At 39.7% G+C, this 17,842-nt stretch overlaps 1 protein-coding gene across 9 annotated transcripts in view; it reads left to right on the forward strand.

The window, feature by feature from the left end:
* LOC109403214 (protein alan shepard) overlaps positions 1-17,842 on the forward strand; it is a 789,956-nt gene that overhangs the window by 579,482 nt on the left and 192,632 nt on the right. The gene's annotated exons all lie outside the window — the stretch shown is intronic.

Below are 17,842 nucleotides of genomic sequence, written 5' to 3' on the forward strand. Positions count from 1 at the left end.
TTGGAGAAACTTGGAATGGGAAAGTGATATGATATGAGAACGCTGCTGGACTTGCACATTACTAAGAAGCACTATAAGCCATATCGATCAGACTAGTTTATTGAGATGATCATAATAGACCGGATGTAAGTCAACAATTCAGTTGCAGCTGAATAATTTACGTTAACAAATTTTTGTCGAATTCAGAAATTTAACCCTCTAATGGACTAGACCTAGTTCTATTATTTAAGCAAAAAAAATCGATTTCATGGCATACTTTGATTTTTATTCCATGTCAAAGATGAACCGGGCGATTTTGTATACCTGGGGTCCTTTTGGACCCCAAATTGAATTCTCTGTATCTTTTTATTCTGTTGTTTTAGAATATTCATGTCTACGTCAAATTTGTTCGGTAGGTCAAGCATCATCTGGCGGTGTATTGGTTAATTCAAAAATTCTCCACTAGATGGCGCTATTTGGAATTACCAGTTTAGTAATACACTAAAACCCCAATTTACGCTCACTTTATTTGCGCCAAACTCAATTTGCGCCCCCCGATTTACGCACTAATTCCCAAATAACGCTCCCCCCATTTACGCACTAATTCCCAAATAGCGCTCCCCCAATTTACGCTCCTTAGGCGTAAATTGGGGTTTTAGGTATTCGGGAACAAGTAACAAGTTAGGGTAGAAGGTAAGATAGAGGGTTGGGTAGAGGGTTAGGTAGAGGGTTCGAGGAGAGACTAGGACAGAGGGTTAGGGTAGATGGTAGGGTAGAGGGTAGGGTAGAGGGTTATGTTAGAGGGTAGGGTAGAAGTAGAAGGTAAGGCAGAGTGTAGGGTAAAAGATAAGGTAGACGGTAGGGCAGAGGATTAGGGTAGAAGGTAGGATAGAAGGTAGGGTAGAGGGTTAGGGTAGAAGGTAGGGTAGAGGGTAGGGTAGAGGGTAAGGAAGAAGGTAGAGTAGAAGGTAGGAGTGGGTTTTGTGAGAGGGTAGAGTAGAAGGTAGGGTATAAGGTGGGGTAGAATGTAGAGTAGAGGGTTTGTTACAGGTTAGGGTGGAAGGTAGGATAAAAGGTAGGGTAGAGGGTAGGGTAGAGGGTAGGGTGTAGAGTGAGGGTAGAGGGTAGAGTGGAGGGTAGGGTAGAGGGTAGGGAAGAAAGTTGGATAGAAGGTAGAGTAGAGGATTATGTAACAGGGTAGGGTAAAAGGTAGGGTAGAGGGTAGGGTTGAGGGTTAGGGTAGAGGGTAGAGTAGAAGGTAGGGTAAAGGGTTATGTTACAGTGTAGGGTTGAAGGTTGTGGGTAATGGTAGGGTTGAGGGTAAGGTTGAGGGTTAGGGTAGTGTGTTAAAGTAGAGGGTGGGGTAAAAGGCAGGGTAGAGGGTAGGGTAGAAGGTAGGGTAGATGGGAGGGTAGAGGATAGGATAGAGAGTTAGGGAAGGATGACATGAGATGAGATGAGAGATGAGATGAGAGATGAGATGAGAGATGAGATGAGAGATGAGATGAGAGATGAGATGAGAGGTGAGATGAGAGATGAGAGATGAGAGATGAGAGATGAGAGATGAGAGATGAGAGATGAGAGATGAGAGATGTGAGATGAGAGATGAGAGATGAGAGATGAGAGATGAGAGATGAGAGATGAGAGATGAGAGATGAGAGATGAGAGATGAGAGATGAGAGATGAGAGATGAGAGATGAGAGATGAGAGATGAGAGATGAGAGATGAGAGATGAGAGATGAGAGATGAGAGATGAGAGATGAGAGATGAGAGATGAGAGATGAGAGATGAGAGATGAGAGATGAGAGATGAGAGATGAGAGATGAGAGATGAGAGATGAGAGATGAGAGATGAGAGATGAGAGATGAGAGATGAGAGATGAGAGATGAGAGATGAGAGATGAGAGATGAGAGATGAGAGATGAGAGATGAGAGATGAGAGATGAGAGATGAGAGATGAGAGATGAGAGATGAGAGATGAGAGATGAGAGATGAGAGATGAGAGATGAGAGATGAGAGATGAGAGATGAGAGATGAGAGATGAGAGATGAGAGATGAGAGATGAGAGATGAGAGATGAGAGATGAGAGATGAGAGATGAGAGATGAGAGATGAGAGATGAGAGATGAGAGATGAGAGATGAGAGATGAGAGATGAGAGATGAGAGATGAGAGATGAGAGATGAGAGATGAGAGATGAGAGATGAGAGATGAGATATGAGAGATGAGAGATGAGAGATGAGAGATGAGAGATGAGAGATGAGAGATGAGAGATGAGAGATGAGAGATGAGAGATGAGAGATGAGAGATGAGAGATGAGAGATGAGAGATGAGAGATGAGAGATGAGAGATGAGAGATGAGAGATGAGAGATGAGAGATGAGAGATGAGAGATGAGAGATGAGAGATGAGAGATGAGAGATGAGAGATGAGAGATGAGAGATGAGAGATGAGAGATGAGAGATGAGATATGAGAGATGAGAGATGAGAGATGAGAGATGAGAGATGAGAGATGAGAGATGAGAGATGAGAGATGAGAGATGAGAGATGAGAGATGAGAGATGAGAGATGAGAGATGAGAGATGAGGGATGAGAGATGAGAGATGAGATGAGAGATGAGATGAGAGATGAGAGATGAGAGATGAGAGATGAGAGATGAGAAATGAGAGACGAGAGTTGAAATAAGAGATGAGAGATGAGATGAGAGATGAGAGATGAGATGAGAGATGAGAGATGAGATGAGAGATGAGATGAGAGATGAGAGATGAGATGAGAGATGAGATGAGAGATGAGATGAGAGATGAGATGAGAGATGAGATGAGAGATGAGATGAGAGATGAGATGAGAGATGAGATGAGAGATGAGATGAGAGATGAGATGAGAGATGAGATGAGAGATGAGATGAGAGATGAGATGAGAGATGAGAGATGAGAGATGAGAGATGAGAGATGAGAGATGAGAGATGAGAGATGAGAGATGAGAGATGAGAGATGAGAGATGAGAGATGAGAGATGAGAGATGAGAGATGAGAGATGAGAGATGAGAGATGAGAGATGAGAGATGAGAGATGAGAGATGAGAGATGAGCGATGAGAGATGAGAGATGAGCGATGAGAGATGAGCGATGAGAGATGAGAGATGAGAGATGAGAGATGAGAGATGAGAGATGAGAGATGAGAGATGAGAGATGAGAGATGAGAGATGAGAGATGAGAGATGAGAGATGAGAGATGAGAGATGAGAGATGAGAGATGAGAGATGAGAGATGAGAGATGAGAGATGAGAGATGAGAGATGAGAGATGAGAGATGAGAGATGAGAGATGAGAGATGAGAGATGAGAGATGAGAGATGAGAGATGAGAGATGAGAGATGAGAGATGAGAGATGAGAGATGAGAGATGAGAGATGAGAGATGAGAGATGAGAGATGAGAGATGAGAGATGAGAGATGAGAGATGAGAGATGAGAGATGAGAGATGAGAGATGAGAGATGAGAGATGAGAGATGAGAGATGAGAGATGAGAGATGAGAAATGAGAGACGAGAGATGAAATAAGAGATGAGAGATGAGATGAGAGATGAGATGAGAGATGAGATGAGAGATGAGATGAGAGATGAGATGAGAGATGAGATGAGAGATGAGATGAGAGATGAGATGAGAGATGAGATGAGAGATGCGATGCGAGATGAGATGAGAGATGAGATGAGAGATGAGATGAGAGATGAGATGAAAGATGAGATGAGAGATGAGATGAGAGATGAGATGAGAGATGAGATGAGATGAGAGATGAGAGATGAGATGAGAGATAAGATGAGAGATGAGATATGAGAGATGAGATGAGAGATGAGATGAGAGATGAGATGAGAGATGAGAGATGAGATGAGAGATGAGATGAGAGATGAGATGAGAGATGAGATGAGAGATGAGATGAGAGATGAGATGAGAGATGAGATGAGAAATGAGACGAGAGATGAGATGAGAGATGAGATGAGAGATGAGATGAGAGATGAGATGAGAGATGAGATGAGATGAGATGAGAGATGAGATGAGAGATGAGAGATGAGATGAGAGATGAGATGAGAGATGAGATGAGAGATGAGATGAGGGATGAGATAAGAGATGAGATGAGAGATGAGATGAGAGATGAGATGAGAGATGAGATGAGAGATGAGATTCAGTGGTTCTCAAGCTGGGGTCACAGGCTATGCTGTATTCGCAAGAACCTAAAGGCCGAGGAGGAAGAGTGAACGTTTGTAAGATTCTGCATCTCAAGGAGTATTTATTACAATATTCTGGTGTTGTTAACATCAGGGAATTTCAAATTGTAATTACGGGCCATTCCTCAAGAATCTAAAAGGCGATGAAAAAGTGAAATCGGCTTTTCAAATTATGTAGATCAAGCAACATGATCAGTAGGTCGGCTCATTTGGGAAATTTGTGCCATCACCAGCATTATATTATAGGGTCCCGGGTCATTTGGCCGAACTCCATTTGGCCGAATGGGTCGTTTGGTGGAATGCCGGAAAAATGAATGATGAAATAAATAACCATAGCATTGTTTGCCGTTTCAGTATGTCCTAAAAGAACAGCCTATGATTCAAAGAAGGAAAAAACTTTATAAAATACAGGTCGGACTCGATTATCCGGGTGACCTCAAAATTATTTCACCCCGGATAATCGAATTAGCCGGATAATCGAGCCATGCCTATTTTCTTTTATTTTTGATGTTCTTCAATCAAAAACTGTACCTTAATCATAAAAGCTAATATACATGACGTTGTAGTGCCTAAACTTAACGTCTGGTATTATTACAAGCAGGTTTTTTGAAAATCAAGTTTCAGCAGAAAAATGTGAAAAATAAAAACAATTTTCAAATAGGCTAAATCTTATTTACGTGCGTTGTGTTTGATGTTTATCACATTTTTTGGCATACTGTAATCTAAAAATTTGTAAATAAAGCAAAAACAAAGTTTTCCCCTGATAATCGAGCCATTTTTTGCCGGATAATCGATCCCCGGATAATCGGGCCCCCGGTTAATTGAACCCCCGGATAATCGACTCCGACCTGTATCGGTAGTTTCAACGCCAACTAATCAATGAATATCAAAACTAGAAAGAATAGCCTATGATTAAAATAATGAAATACTTCTGATGATCATATTGGCAATTAAAATGTCAAAAACTTCCACTGAATTCTTTTGATCATGATTCAGCCAAACGGCATTCGGAAAAACGACCCTTTCGGCCAGATTGTATTCGGCCATATGGCGTTCAGCCAAACGACATTCTGCCAAATGATCTAAAACTTAAACTTTGCTCTTCTTCCTAGCACTTTCGGTTCTCGAGATATTCACGTGGCCCGTGACCATAGATTGGAAACCACTGATTTTTCAACATATCTATATCAGAGATACTGATCCTTGAAATGATCAATCCGTATAACATTTGCTCATCTTCCTAGCACTTTCGGTTCTTGAGATATTCACGTGGCCCGTGACCATAGATTGGAAACCACTGATTTTTCAACTTATCAATATCAGAGATACTGATCCTTGAAATGATCAATCCGTAAAACATTTGCTCTTCTTTCTAGCACTTTCGGTTCTTGAGATATTCACGTGGCCCGTGACCATAGATTGGAAACCACTGATTTTTCAACATATCAATATCAGAGATACTGATTCTTGAGATGATCAATCCGTAAAACATTTGTTTTTCTTCCTTACACCTTCGGTTCTTGAGATATTCACGTGGCCCGTGACCATGGATTGGAAACCACTGATTTATCAACATATCAATTTCAGAGATACTGATCCTTGAGATGATCAATCCGTAAAACATTTGCTCTTCTTTCAAGCACTTTCGGTTCTTGAGATATTCACGTGGCCCGTGACCATAGATTGGAAACCACTGATTTTTCAACATATCAATATCAGATACTGATCCTTGAGATGATCAATCCGTATAACATTTACTCTTCTTTCAAGCACTTTCGGTTCTTGAGATATTCACGTGGCCCGTGACCATAGATTGGAAACCACTGATTTTTCAACATATCAATATCAGAGATACTGATCCTTGAGATGATCAATCCGTAAAACATTTGCTCTTCTTTCTAGCACTTTCGGTTCTTGAGATATTCACGTGGCCCGTGACCATAGATTGGAAACCACTGATTTTTCAACTTATCAATATCAGAGATACTGATCCTTGAGATAATCAATCCGTAAAACATTTGCTTTTCTTTCTAGCACCTTCGGTTCTCGAGATACATATTCACGTGGCCCGTGACCATAGATTGGAAACCTCTGATTTTTCAACATATCTATATCAGAGATACTGATCCTTGAAACGATCAATCCGTATAACATTTGTTTTTCTTCCTAACACCTTCGGTTCTTGAGATATTCACGTGGCCCGTGACCATAGATTGGAAACCACTGATTTTTCAACATATCAATATCAGAGATACTGATCCTTGAGATGATCAATCCGTAAAACATTTGTTTTTCTTCCTAACACCTTCGGTTCTTGAGATATTCACGTGGCCCGTGACCATAGATTGGAAACCACTGATTTTTCAACATATCATCATCAGAGATACTGATCCTTGAGATGATCAATCCGTAAAACATTTGCTCTTCTTTCTAGCACTTTCGGTTCTTGAGATATTCACGTGGCCCGTGACCATAGATTGGAAACCACTGATTTTTCAACATATCAATATCAGAGATACTGATCCTTGAGATAATCAATCCGTAAAACATTTGCTTTTCTTTCTAGCACTTTCGGTTCTCGAGATACATATTCACGTGGCCCGTGACCATAGATTGGAAACCTCTGATTTTTCAACATATCTATATCAGAGATACTGATCCTTGAAATGATCAATCCGTAAAACATTTGCTTTTCTTTCTAGCACTTTCGGTTCTCGAGATATTCACGTGGCCCGTGACCATAGATTGGAAACCTCTGATTTTTCAACATATCCATATCAGAGATACTGATCCTTGAAGTGATCAATCCGTATAACATTTGCTCATCTTCCTAACACTTTCGGTTCTTGAGATATTCACGTGGCCCGTGACCATAGATTGGAAACCACTGATTTTTCAACTTATCAATACCAGAGATACTGATCCTTGAGATGATCAATCCGTAAAACATTTGCATTTCTTTCTAGCACTTTCGGTTCTCGAGATATTCACGTGGCCCGTGACCATAGATTGGAAACCTCTGATTTTTCAACATATCTATATCAGAGATACTGATCCTTGAAACGATCAATCCGTATAACATTTGTTTTTCTTCCTAACACCTTCGGTTCTTGAGATATTCACGTGGCCCGTGACCATAGATTGGAAACCACTGATCTTTCAACATAGCAATATCAGAGATACTGATCCTTGAGATGATCAATCCGTAAAACATTTGTTTTTCTTCCTAACACCTTCGGTTCTTGAGATATTCACGTGGCCCGTGACCATAGATTGGAAACCACTGATTTTTTAACATATCAATTTCAGAGATACTGATCCTTGAGATGATCAATCCGTAAAACATTTGCTCTTCTTTCAAGCATTTCGGTTCTTTAGATATTCACGTGGCCCGTGACCATAGATTGGAAACCTCTGATTTTTCAACATATCTATATCAGAGATACTGATCCTTGAAACGATCAATCCGTATAACATTTGTTTTTCTTCCTAACACCTTCGGTTCTTGAGATATTCACGTGGCCCGTGACCATAGATTGGAAACCACTGATCTTTCAACATAGCAATATCAGAGATACTGATCCTTGAAACGATCAATCCGTATAACATTTGTTTTTCTTCCTAACACCTTCGGTTCTTGAGATATTCACGTGGCCCGTGACCATAGATTGGAAACCACTGATTTTTTAACATATCAATTTCAGAGATACTGATCCTTGAGATGATCAATCCGTAAAACATTTGCTCTTCTTTCTAGCATCTCCGGTTCTTGAAATATTTACGTGGCCCGTGACCATAGTTTGGAAACCACTGATCTTTGCAATACAACTACATTGTGATAAGTACATACTCCCTGAAGTGCAGACTACGAAAAACCTTTTAACTTTATCCTCACACCTTTGGTTCTTGAGAAATTCGCATGGCCCATGACCGTAGGTTGGGAACCACTGAACTTAGCAAAACTGCTAAATTATTGATTGTAGTTAAATAACTTATAACCTTTACACAGTTTAAGAACTTTGTGATGTCGATCTTCACAAACTAATGATAAAACTGAAAAAAATACACTCCCCCGATTTACGCACTAATTCCCAAATAACGCTCCCCCGATTTACGCACTAATTCCCAAATAGCGCTCCCCCCAAGTTACGCTCCCCCAATTTACGCTCCCCCCGTTTTGAGCGTAAATTGGGGTTTTAGTGTATAATGTCTTAAAACGAAATTATTGGAAGATCTAGAGCATGTAGAAGCGTCACGTCTTCGGGAAAGTTGCTCAGTAAGTCGAGCTCTTACAGATAATGGATCGATTGATTTGAAATTCCACCACTAGGTGGTGATAGTGTGCATGTAAATTTTGTACCTCATAATATGTCATAAATATCACTGGATCCTTATCACTTAGAAAGATGAGAGTCTTCGAGAAAGTGGTTGTGTTCGTCAAGTACTTCCAGATGATGGGTCGTTTGATTTGAAACTCCACACATAGGTGGCGCTAGTGAGCATTCTTAATGTACATCTTAAATCACATAAAAAGATGGCGTGTTCGGCAAAGTTGTTTCATTAGTCAAGAACTTACAGATGATGCAAAATTTGTTTCGGAAAGCCACACATAGGTGGCGCCACTGAGCATGCCAATTTTATATTTCAAATTTCCCAAGATCCTAATAACTCTCTTATCGTCTCTACTATCTTTTGCAAAGATGTTTGGTAGGTCAAGAATTTACAGATAATGGATCGCTTGAATCGAACCTCTGTCACTAGATGACGCTAGTGAGCATACACATTTTGAATCATTTATATATCTGGATTTAGATTATTTAGAAAAAAAATAAGATTCTGCAAATAAGTTGCAAGAACTTATAGATGATGAGCCGTTTTACTCTGAATTTTGCTCATAGGTGACGTCAGTAGCATGCAATTTGTATATCTCATATAGCACAAGATTCTAAAAAAGAGAGGAAAACACACAATTAAAAACATAAAATTGTTCTCATGCAGATTTTGTGTTCGGGTGACTAGACTCCTGCGTGAGAGCAGTGAGAGCCAGCAAGTCATAATCCTAGTGCAAAATTTCTGCACGCACTCAAAAAAAAAGAAAATACCACTCAGTGCACACGCAGTGTTCACATGGGACTGTTCAAATATTTTGATGAACCAAACGCATACCAGTGGATCCAAAAAAAAGCTAAGAGACATCACATCTTAAAATATCAGAGACAAACAGACATAACACTGACAGAATTTCTCACCCATATAGCTCAGGGTTTTGAAGACTTGGAGTATTGGTGTGTTCAGCAATACTATTACGCTGGTCAAGGACTAACAGTTAATGGGCCGTTTGATTCGAAATTCCACTAATAGGTGGCGTTAGCGAGACTGTTAATTTTATTTTTTAAATATTTCAGGACGCTAGTTGCTAAGAAAGATAATTTCTTCGACAAAACTGTTTCGTAAGTTAAGGGCTTACAATTTTTTTTTCATTTAATGCAAAATTTCATCTCTAGGCAGCGCTAGTTACAAATTTGTCATAGGTTGCAAATGATAAGAATTTCTAAAAATGTATTCAACAAGCTGTAACTTTTTTCCCTTCAGACACATTTGAGTCAAGTCTAATGATAACCAAAGATCAATGTATAAGTCATACATTTTCAAAATTTCATTAAATTTGATTAACTTAGCCGTAAGATATAGTAGTTTAATGAACTGCAGTGAAATAAGGAGTATTTTACTAGAAACACTTCAACTTCACATAGAGTTAATCAATCAATCCCAAATTTGTACCAGTTATAGCTAACTAGTTGGGAAACTTGTAGTCAAAGTTTGATATTTTTTGGGGCACTTGATAAGAAGTTACAGCTTGTTTTAAATTGTATAGCTAATAATTAAAATTTCTATGTTTTTGCAAATTCGCTACTAGCGCCACCTAATGACAGAAACTATAACCAAATAATAATTCAACTAAAGTCCTCGATCTTCTGAACAATTTTGCCGAAGACACCATATTTATAAATAATCAAGATCTTGAGATATGCAAAATTTAAAATTTGTTTTCACTCTAGCGTCGCTTAGCGGTAGAATTTCGAATCACAATATATGGGATAGAAATTTTGCAGTGTTACGTCTGCTTGTCTATGACATCACATAAATCACAGACTAACAAATGAAACTGTAACGAAATGTCAATCCCATATATCTCAGGACACTAATTACATGGAGCTTTTTTGACTTCGGCCAAAAGCTGTTTGGTTGGTAAAGGACTTACAGATGATGGTACGTTTGATTCGAAATTCCACCACTAGGCGGCGCTAGAGTGCAAACAAATTTCAAATTCTACATATCTCAGGATCCTGATTATTTGGAAATATGGCGTCTTCGGCTAAGTTGTGTGGTAGATCAAGGGCTCTGATTTGAATTATTGTTTTATTCGAGTTTCTGCCAATAGGTGGCGCTAGTTGCAAATTTGCATCCAAATTTCAATTATGTGCTAGAAAATTTTCAACAAGCTGTATTTTTTTTATTGAATGCACTAAAAAATCTCAAATTTTGACTGCTGGTATCCCAACCAGTTAGCTAACCTGATCATAATTCTGTGATATATGAGATATATGAAATATGCGTGTTCAGTAACGCCACCTATACGTGGAGTGCCAAACAACTTTGCCAAAGACACCAAATTTCTATGTGATCAGGATCTTGATATAAATGTGATCATATACTTAATGCTTACATGCTTACTAGCGCCCCCTATGTGTGAAGTTCCAGATCAAATGGACCAGCATCTGTCAACTTGAACAACTTGAGCAACTCAAAAATTTTGCCGAAGATACCATCACTCTAGGTGATCAGGATCCTGAGATATATTAATATAAAATGTGCATGCTCAGTAGCGCTATCTATGTGTGAAATTTTCAAACAAACGGACCATGATTGGTAAACACTTCACCTAATAAACAACTTTGCTGATGACACCAAATTTCTATGTGGTCAGGATCTTGATATATGTATATGTGTTAAAACTGGTAATTGTACGACTGTAGGGTTAATTTAGAGTTTTTCCGGCTACGCAGTCTTTAATAAGCTAACGACGTTTGTTGTTATCCCAACGTTTCGACGCTTGGTGGGCGTCTTCCGCAGGGGGTACTAAAATTTAGATTTATTATTTGTTTGAATTAGTTATAAGTGGGAATGTTTGGTTTGTGTGGCTTACACAACGATCTAATGTAAACAGATTAGAAAAACTGACCAATAACAACAATACCAACACAGAAATAGCCAAAACATCTCTGATAGAAACGACAACAGCGCTAATACAGCATTGTGTAGAGACAGACCACAGATTCAATCTAGAACAAACACAAATTATAGACCATAGCTACAGACATTCCACACTACCGTTTTTAGAGATGTGTCACATCACAAACACAAACCACACAGTCAATAGACGTACAGATATAGACAGACTCAGTGTGACATACGCAGCAGTGTTGCACGACATCAAAAGTAAAGATGAGCGCAACAAAACTACTAGAACCAGTATAGAAGAGAGGGATTCAATTTCTCCAATAGGGCATGTTAACCATTCCACAAGTTAAGAAAAATTGCGCCAATGCCAGTGTTACAAGTTGTGCGGTGAAAAAAGTTAAAGATTTTAAAGTGTAAGATTCAATAGTAGATTAATGTGAACTATTTTATAATGGAACACAATTTAAATTTACAGCATGTACCAAAATTCAACATACCCGACAGTTAGAGTTAGACAAAACATTAGACAAATAACGACACAAGTATTGTAAGTCACACAAACCAAACCTTCCCACTTATAACTAATTCAAACAAATAATAAATCTAAATTTTAGTACCCCCTGAGGAAGACGCCTACCAAGCGTCGAAACGTTGGGATAACAACGAACGTCGTTAGCTTATTAAAGACTGCGTAGCCGGAAAAACTCTATATGTGTTAAAATACTGAAAACTTACATGCTCACTAGCGCAGCCTATATATGAAATTCCGAATTAAACAGTCCAGCATCTGTAAGTCCTTAGCCAACCCAACAACTTTGCTGAAGACACCGATCTTCTAATAAGTCAGGATCATAAGATACAGAAGATCAAATTTGAGGTCCAAATGGACCCCAGGTTTCCGAAATGGACCATCATTTAAGGTTTCCTGTAGGGGGTTAATAAAATAATAAAAATTTAAAATTATAGATTGGACTGGACACAGTTATTTCAAAATGATCGTGAAACTGTGATTTGACTGGATGATCTATTGCAACAAATAGGGAATTATTAAAATAATTTTATTAATAGTCTTTAGAGTTGCAATTTGATATATTAATAAACGGCCACAATGTTACACTGCCGTAATTCTGCAGTTACGTAAGCGACATTGACAATTAAGGCACATTTTTGGTTATTGTGCATCAAATGCCTGGTCGTTCTCTAAGTGTTCTTGCATAAATGTTAGATTTCGACTAGATATAGCAAACGAAGTTCGTTCACTCGGAAATCCTTAGATTTCACAAGGATTTTGTTTAGCCGACTGACTTCACTCAAACTGGAAACGTTTGTACAAAGGTTTTTCAGCCCGATCGTTCAGCAGACTGGAGAGCTTTCCTGTAGTCCTTGCGAGCCAACCTAAAAGCCTCCGATCAGAGTTCCACCAAAGAGTTCCTAATGTGATCTTCACAGACCGTAGAGGGCATGCTTCTTCAAAAGCTTCCATGATGAAGGTCGTTGTAGTATCAATGGCATCATCTAAATCACTTGAAGTGTCAATGGATGGTAAGTATCCATGAAATTTGGCCGCAACTAGAGCAAAGCGTTATGTCTAACACTTCCACTAGAGCAAAGCGTTATGTCTAACACTTCCTCTCTAGCAGATACCGTAAAGGTTGGGCGGTTGCCTATGTTAAGAAATGCAAGATCTGTACTACTTAAGTACTCCATCAAACTGGAGCCTCTCAAGTTAATGTCTGAGCTGCCCCAGATAATATGGTGAGCATTAGCATCACTGCCAACAATTGGCGGAAGGCCTTTTGAAGTACAGTATGCGATGACATGTTTGAAAGCATCCGTAGGGGATGGTTCATCATGCGGTAAATACACAGAACAATAGACGTATTTCCTGTTGAGGTTTCCAACAGATACATCAATTGTGATAGCACATACATCTCTGGTGGTTAGTTCAGAGATGAGTGTAGCAACTATTGCGTTGTTGACAAGCACACAGGCTCGATGCATCACACGCGAGTTTGCCATTTCATGTTTACTGAAAGTAGCAAACACCGGGTTCACAAGGTTTCCTAGATAGAAATTTCCCTTACGGAAGTAAGGTTCTTGGAACAAGGCCACTTGGGCTGAACCATTTTGCATAAGTCTGCAAAGATTGATTGTTGCTGTTCTTTTATGCCGAAGATTGATCTGAGCTATCCTAACCGTAGCCACTACCAAAACTAGGCAAGATTAAACTCTTCGCAACAACAGCATAACAAAGAACAGGAGCAACAAAACTAGATCGGTATCGATTGGAAAACGCCAAATGCGAGGATACACAGAATACACTGTGTGAATCGCATAATGCGAAACCATATAGGTGAAAATTTAAACTAATTAACAACATCTTCATACTCACGCCCTTATTTAGCCTCAAGTGAGACTAAAGAAGGGCAGCCGATTGTCTCGGAGAAACACAAGGTCAACTGCACCATTGCTCCGGTTAGCGCAGTAAGAGCAACATACTGTGGAGGGTGCCCTGGTACTCCACAGGCTTCGTTTGCGGTTAGGTTTTTATTAGACCCCCCCTAGCTATTCATTCCTAGGCACGGTAAGCATAAAGCCGCATTACACCATGAATTAGGAGTGACCTGCTGGTGGACTCTTACCACCGGAACAGGCGATCCGTAGTGTTATTCTTAGCCAGGGATGGGAACACTCACTTACAAAGAGTTACACTCACTTGCTGGTTTCTCAGCTCAGAAGCGTGCAATCAAGAAACGATCTATGAACGACTTTTTCTTTGTGGTTTTGTCTAAAAGTTTGCCGAACAGAGTAGGGGTCGCACACGCATACCAAAGTCGTGACAGAGCTGTAAAAGTGACTCTCCACGAGGTGAGTGTAATTTACACTCACCTCGTGGAGAGTTGCCTTCACAGCTTCCTCACGACTTTGTTATGCGTGTGCGACCCTTACCCTTACCCTCTATTCGGCAAACCAATTGAAACAAGCGCTACCGACACTACACAGCTATCTAGGCTGATCGTGGAAAGAAGTTAATATTGATGATCAACTTCATACGGGCTCGAACAGCCAGCAACTCTGAGTTCAACAGGTTTCAAAAAATTCGTTAGTTCCCCTATGCACAGATCGAAAAAAGAGTGTAAAATTCTGTGACATATGATTCACATAATTGGAGCGTGGGATATCATAGAAGTTTACATGACATATCATGTAAAGTTCATGAAATATCATGTAAACTTCCATTATATGTCATGTAATTCAGCATGACTCTGAGAGTTTACATGACATATAACACAAATTTACATGATATATCATGTAAACCATCATAACACTAAGTTTACATGGCTAAAATGAAGTTTACATGACGTGTTAATCTCATTATTTTTATCTGTGTGTATAAAAATCCTTTCACAAACCTTATATCAACTTATATGTTACTTCTCACAACACTTGTCATAATTTTGTTATAATACTTTTATGTGCTTCTGGTCGGCTGACCTCTGGCTCTCATTTCTATTCTACTTAAACAAAAGTAATTAGCGTTAGTTTTTGTTTCGTTTCTCAATTTCATGTTATGCTGGATGTTGAGAGTAAACCTTATCCATTTTTTTTTAGAGTAGAACTTTGAATAACAAATCTGAGTAAATAATCAAAGTACATCGCTGGAATCATCATCTCCCATATAAGCCTTTCATCCAACCGCACTAGGAGTGGAATTAACTCTGATACGTATCACCCACCCCACGAAGGAGAGAGCCTATGCCTATTCATCACTTTGATAATTTGAAAGCACGCAGCCGAAAGCATGTTTAGCTTGCTTGTGGCGCGATTAAATGAAGTGATCAATTTGTTTCCGGGCGGTTCTGTCGATTCATCGCGCGATTTTCACGAGCATTATTAGCACCGTCATTACCAAGGGTGTACACTGTGTACTACAGACTGAGACTGTACAGAAGTAGGGTAAAAGGGTATAATGCGCCCCACCGGGGCGAAACGCCCCCCTTCATTTTCTAGCGATTCAAGCGCTTTTTGCATGCTTGATCAATTAGAAATCTTAAATATTGATGAATAATTGCTATCAAGCTGGTCCGTTAGTTGATTGGTACAGAAAAGCAATAAAAATATCAAAAAGTCTGAAATCGAGGCTTTTGGCGTAATATTTTACTTGTTGTAAACTGACTTCATTGTAATCGAAGCTAGTTCTGTTCGCTTGTGTTATTTTGCAACTTTTATGCAGTTAAACACTTGTTAAAAGACCCTCCTAGGATAAGCACGTGGTGGAATTATCCCCTGGGACGGTTTTATCATAGGACTGGACGTTTTTTCTTTTGATGGGGCGTATTGCCCGGTTTGTTTTGAAAAGGTAAATTTTGGAACGTTTTTGTAAAACGTTTCAAAGCTTCTACAGCCGTCCCTCCAAAGTCAAAGTTCGCATGCAACACTTCACTGACTTTAGGAACAACGATTTGCAGTGGACAATAGATAGAAAAAGGCGCTAGTTTTAGATATATTGTCGTTTCCGCTTAAGGGGGGCATATTATACCTATTTACGCTAATCGATTTCCCTCTCTAATAGAATTTACTTTCTGCGCTGCAAAAAAACACTTCATAACGCGCTGCTCACACCCTCCCTGCCGAGAGACCCAGCTCAGTACCGCCGGCATTTACTTTCAAATCCATGATTCATCGATTCATCATTATTTACTCGTCGAATCTGAATCTGAATCTGATGTAGATACGTACGATGGTTGTGTTTATGACTGTGTACTCCCGCGAGTTTCGGTGCGTCAGCGATAATGGGCATTGATGACACCAGCAGCTTTGAGATTATGCTTTGTGCAATGCGGGATTTTTGTGCGCTGTTGATTCGATTGCACAGAATACCAAAAAAAACGAAGAAGTCGCGAAAAAATCAATACACCCCTCGCGCGAGCAAGTGCCTGGTGATAAAATGCCATTCATTCCTCCGATGGGAATGTGAACTTGGGTGGAAGGAGGGAGGACACGGTAACGAAGAGGCCACACAGAAAGTGAGAAAGTGACAGGATGAGTGAATCGTAAATCACTGCTATTGCTGCTGCTGGAATTCGTATCAGTCAGCGTTCTTTTCTGGAGCAATGTTCTCGTGTCTACGGTTCGTTCGTTGTAGAATGGGTCTTATCAAGACACCGGGCATAGTGGTATGTGCCATGCGCCTATCCTATACGGGCTCCTGTGACTACTTAAACGAGCTGACATAATGTACATGCGGGCTCCCGGGTGGAATTCGTTCCTAATAATTACACGCTGGTGAATGAGCACTCAACTGAAAAGCGCCTTTTTTTTCGTATGGGGATCTATTCTGTTGAGTGGAATGACATTAGGACGAATGCGTTTAGTATGAATTCTGTAATAAAGGAGCCTCACATTTTTATTTGACTAATTCAAAATCAATCATGAATACACATGCCCACATATTTAACTTTTTCTGTATTACACATATTTTTAAGTAATTTTGGACGGCAGATAGTTTTCTAGCCCTTTATCAGCTATACCAGTTGGCTGGAATGTCTGTAAAGACGAAGCAAATCAAACTTTGAAGACACAGCCATTCATTGAAAGAATCCTGGAAAATGATAGAATCGACTAATTATACCACTTTTCTTGTCATTATTAATGTTTGCAGTACATTGGAAATGCGTTACAAGCATTAAAGCGGCCAGGCCTACTGTGCAGCGTTATTGTTTTTACAATAAAGCCATTAAGTGGGGACATCTCGTACCAACCACTCAGCTTTTGAGAAAGCAAAATAAGTGAAAATTGGTCCTTCGCTTCCTGGGATGGAACACAGGTATTTGGTCCGTGTCCTGGCCCTAATGCCTAGGCTTAAGCGCCTTTACTCGCTCTCTGAAATGAAATAAACTGGGTACAAGGGAAAGTTGGGTAACTAAAAATTAGTTTTCTAAGTTTATGAATGAAAGGAAAATATAGTTTGAAACGGGCTCACCGATTTATCTGGAAATTGCTGTTCCTCGGCGTTGTAAGGAGAACGTCATTACAGCGCAGTCAGGCTTGCTGATAAATTGCAAGATTAATTCGCGAAAAAACTACCACTTGTTTTGATGGGATTCGAACCCACGATTCCGTATCACTAATCCGGCGTTTTAACCAACTAAGGGGCGATTTCTTCACCTTGGCTTAAGCGTTAAGCCAGGTTTAACTGTATGGGTAAGCCTGGCTTACCGGTTAAGCCGAGGTGAAGAAATTGGCCCTAAGCCACAGAACAAGTTATGATTCTACGGTATAGAAAGTCAAACTGGATTAGAAGCACCACACTAACCGAGTCCTGTTGCGGAATGGCAATATGCAATCGAAGCAACATAAGCATTGTAACATAAGCCTAGTAATATAAGCATAGCAACAGATGTTATTATG

The sequence above is a fragment of the Aedes albopictus genome, chromosome 2 (genome assembly GCF_035046485.1).
Source record: "Aedes albopictus strain Foshan chromosome 2, AalbF5, whole genome shotgun sequence".
Classification (NCBI taxonomy): domain Eukaryota; kingdom Metazoa; phylum Arthropoda; class Insecta; order Diptera; family Culicidae; genus Aedes; species Aedes albopictus.